Source organism: Anopheles nili, chromosome X (genome assembly GCF_943737925.1).
Source record: "Anopheles nili chromosome X, idAnoNiliSN_F5_01, whole genome shotgun sequence".
Taxonomy (NCBI): domain Eukaryota; kingdom Metazoa; phylum Arthropoda; class Insecta; order Diptera; family Culicidae; genus Anopheles; species Anopheles nili.
In genome coordinates, this window is record NC_071293.1 from 13,400,453 (window position 1) to 13,405,366 (window position 4,914).

The following is a 4,914-nucleotide window of genomic DNA, read 5'->3' on the forward strand; positions in this document are numbered from 1 at the left end:
CCATAAATCAGATGTTGGAAATGGAAACCATTGAACCATAAAGGTTATGGAAATGTATTGTCGTGCGTTTATTACCCAATCAAAACTGAAGTATGAAAACTACACAACAGGACAACTTTATTGCATTGTTTCTAGTTTAGTTACTACTATTGGAATAAGATTATTATAGATTTTTATAGTTTAAGCAAAATGACGGTTTGGTCATGGCAACGGAACAACATTAGATACCAATTAAACACATTACTGTCCTGGTGGAGGATTATAGCAAAGTGGACGGCAGGTAGACAACAGTCATCCATCTTATATAGTGGGTAAAAGGCCCATAGGCTACGAAGACCATTTGAATCTAAGCAGAGCTAAGCAAAATTTATTTTACAATTTATTGAACTGAAAGATTCTCAGTTGTTGTAATTTTCTGTGGCGGTTCAACTGATGAGCTAGCCTGACTGAACCATAACATCCAAATCCACAGACAAAATAAATATAATAGAAATATTTCTCTTTTTTGCGTATTAACCTTTAGCATGCTAACAATAACCCTTTAAGCAACTATTTCACTATGACGACCGATAGCCGTGTCACAAAGTATTTCTTTCGAATTTGATCTTTCTCTTCGTTCTAGTTTCTAGAGCACACTACAAATAGTGTTCATCACACATGAACTATTTGCTTAACAACACACTTTTTGGTTATGTATCTTCATATGATTAAAAAATGGGAGTGCTCGTTTCTAATGTTGGGTCTCATTTTAGAATTACATGGATAGTCAGTATACTTGTAACACATCACACTGCAGACTAGCAAGATGTATAAAGGAATCATGTTTTATCATATTGAGTTGATCGTAGCATGCTATGTCGGTTTATGCTTTTGAATTGCTTGATTCTGATTTGGCACGTGTCACTCAACTGTTTGGAACCCTATCGTAGCGCATGCCTTAATGAGCGATGAATATTATTCTGCCACAGGCCTTTAGGGTTTGCGTTGTTTCGTTTTGGAGAAAATGTGCGAAGTCAAACAAAAGAAATGCTAAGCCCCATATGAAAACGGGTACAAGCGTCACAAAATAGAAAAACAAATAAATTATAATACACAGCAAACATGTGTTCAGCAATTGAATTCAGTACATGACGAAGGCAGATTAAACATTCATTGATATCAAAAATCAAGCAAACGGAACGAATTAGTAATAGATCATTCGTAAGAAATAATAAAATGAAATATCAATGAATGAATCAACACATGATTACATGTCTTTACTATGTTTTAAATTATATGCACGTATATATATATATATATATATATATATATATATATATATATATATATATTATATATATATATATATATATATATATATATATATATATATATATATATATATATATGTATATATAAATCTATATATGTATATAGATATATATATATATATATATATATATATATATATATATATATATATGTTTATATATATATATATATATATATATATATATATATATATATATATATATATATATATATATATATATATATATATCAAGCGCTACAACAGCTTTACGGTCTTGGCCTGCTCCAGAAGAATCCAGAACCGCTCTCGATCGAGCGCCGTCGTTTGCCAATCGTTAAATCCGCCTTTTTGGCGGACGCATCCACGCCATCACTCCATCTCAGTTTGGGCGTACCACACCACCGAATTCTGCCGGCCTTCGCCACCGTCAGGATATCCGATTCGCCATACAGCTCAGCTAGCTCGTGGTTCATTCTTCACCTCCACACGCCTTGCTCACACACACCGCCATAGATAGACCTGAGTACGCGCCGCTCGAAGACTGCGAGGGCGTTGATATCCTCCATGAGCAGAATCAAGGATTCATACCCATAGAGAACGACCGGTCTTATCAGTGTGCGGTATATGGCACACTTCGTGCGTGGAAGAAGCCATCTGGGCCTCCGAAGTTTGTGGAGCCCGTAGTAGGCACGATTCCCCAGAACAATGCGCCTCCGGATGTCGCAACTTACATTGTTATCCGGAGTTACGACAGTGCCGAGGTAGCAAAACTCCTCTACTACCTCAAGTTCGTCGCCGTCCACTTATACGCTGCTCCCCAGCCTGGCTCTGTCATTGTCAGAGCCCCCGACGAGCAGGTACTTTGTTTTTGTCGCATTGATCATTAGTCCAATTCTTGCGGCCTCGCGTTTTAGTCGGGTGTACGCCTCGCACACCGTCCTAGTGTTCCGCCCGATGATGTCGATGTCATCCGCGAAGCCTAGGAATTGGAGAGAGCGGGTGAAAATCGTGCCACGGATGTCGAAGCCCGCGCTTCTCATGACACCTTCAAGAGCGATGTTGAATAAGAGACAGGAGAGCCCATCACCTTGCCTCAGACCCCGGTGAGATTCGAACGGATCCGACAACATGTTCGACACCCTCACCTTGCACAGCACCCCGTCCATCGTGGCCTTCAACAAGTGTACCAGCTTCCCAGGGAAACCGTACTGCTGCATGGTGTTCCATAGCTCAGTCCGATCTATGGTATCGTAGGCCGCCTTGAAGTCGATCAAGAGATGATGCGTTTGGATCTGGTGCTCTCGGCATTTCTGGAGAATCTACCGTAGAGTGAAGATCTGGTCGGTGGTGGATTTGCCTCCAACAAACCCAGCTTGATAGCTTCCGACGAAATCTTTAGCAAGGGGTGCGAGTCTGCAGAACAGTATCTGGGATAGGATTTTGTAGGCAGCATTACGGACTCATCGCTGCCAGCTGCTTTGTTATGTTTCAGCTGCTTGATGGTGCTTGAGACTTCATCCAAAGATGGTGGGAGCACATCGTCATCTGCCTCCCGGCTAATGTGCTGATCGATTCTGCTTGCACTGCTGCTGGACTTCTCCAATTCCGCTACGTTCAGGTGCTCGTTAAAGTAGCACTTCCACCTTTCGATCACCTCTCGCTCGTCCGTAAGAATGTTGCTCTCTTCGTCTCGACACATTGCGACGTTTGGCGTGAAGCCGCCTTGTGTCTTCTTCAACATCTTATAGAACTGGCGAGATTTCCCCGGCTGAGATAGCTGCTCCATGAGTTGTTTCGCGCTGTAGCATTCGGGCGCGCGGTGCGTTCTTCTCGGATAGTGCCCGCCTGCACTCGTTATCAAACCACTCCTTCTTCTGGCCTCGTGGCTTATAGCCTAGTGTCTGCTCGGCTGTGCTGCTGATTGCTCGCTCCACCATACGCCAGTGGGCGTCGAGGGACATTGTGGCGGTCGCGTTATTGTCCGGTAGCGCTTCCTCAAGCGCTGACGCGTAGCCCTCGGTAACAGAAGGTGTTAGCAGCCGATCCGTGTTTAGGCATGGGGTATGCCGGTGACGCAGTGAGTTGGCAGCGCAGAACTTCTGCCGTAGTTTAACCATGACCAGGAAGTGGTCCGAGTCGACGTTTGCGCCCCTGTACGTCCGTACGTCGATGATGTTCGAGAAGTGCCTTCCGTTTATTAGGGTGGGTCTTCCGTGGTCTTCCGTGGTCTATTTGGGAATACGTCTGTTGTGGTGACCTCCAGGTGTAGCTGAATCGAGGTTTGTGCTGGAAGAAGGTGCTACGGATGTTCATGTGCCTCGAGGATGCAAAGTTAATGAGCCGGAGGCCGTTGTCGTTGGTCAGCTGGTGGACACTAAAGCTTCCAATCGTTGATCTATAGACCTCCTCTCGCCCGACCTGAACATTGAGGTCCCCGATGACGATCTTTATATCGTGTTGTGGGCAGCGATCGTACTTCCTCTCCAGCTGCGTATAAAAAGCGTCCTTGTCGTCATCGCTGCTCCCAAGGTGCGGGCTGTGCACATTAATTATACTCAGGTTGAAGAAACGTCCACGTATCTTCAACCTGCACATCCTGTCATTGATCGACCACCATCCGATCACACGTTTTCTCATAGCACCCATAACAAGGAACGCCGTACCGAGCTCGTGCTTGTCTCCACCACTCTGGTAGATCATGCAATTGCTACTGTACCAGCGCTCCGAGACTCCCTTCTAGCTCACCTCTTGAAGTGCTACTGCCTCGAAGCCGCGGGCTCTCACATCTTCTTCGAGAATTTTGGTACTCCCGAGAGAGGTAAGAGACCTGCAGTTCCATGTACCGAGTTTCCAATCATAGTCCTTTTTCCGTTGCGAGGGTCTGGCATGATTTGTTCATATCAAATTTGCTGCTTGGAGACTTTTCGTTGCAATAGTACAGGGGGTGGCTTGCGAGGCCTCTCCCCCCGCCCCCTTTCTTGTGGGAGGAACAACGCATCCTAGCTGTTTTACGTCTTGTAGGATGCCAAGACAGAGTGAATAGCCGCCCCTGACATAGGGAACAGACGCTGGTTCGAGCCTCTCATAACATGGAGAACAGACGCTCGGTGATGAACTACTAGCAAGTAGCTGTCTAATCCCCCTCTCAATTCAGTCTTGTCGACCATCCGCCCAAGGGGGTGGGTTTCCCCGTGCACCCAAGCTTGGATATTTAGATGACAAGTTACCGTTCTGTAAGTCGCGGACATATTGAGTAGGAGTTGGGGAGGAGAGCCTATAGTATCCTTATGGATGCGTCGATCCCCTTACAGATCATTGCACAGTTCACTATCTTAGTTTTTAGAGCGTTCCACCGTTCGTTCGTAGTATCATATGGAATTGCTGATAAAAGAGACTCTCCTAAAGCAGATGCGAATGCCTGTTGGACTTTAGTGTCCTTTAGGGAGTCCGTGTTGAGCCGGGCCTGCATTTTTCCCTCATCTCCTTTGGAACGGGGACGGGCGATTCTGCAACGTATCACTAAGCCAACCAAATAGCGATCAGAATCAATGTTGGCTCCTCTATATGTTCTAACAGTTAACAGGCTCGACTGTCTTCGGCGGCTAATCGTGGTCAATCTGGTT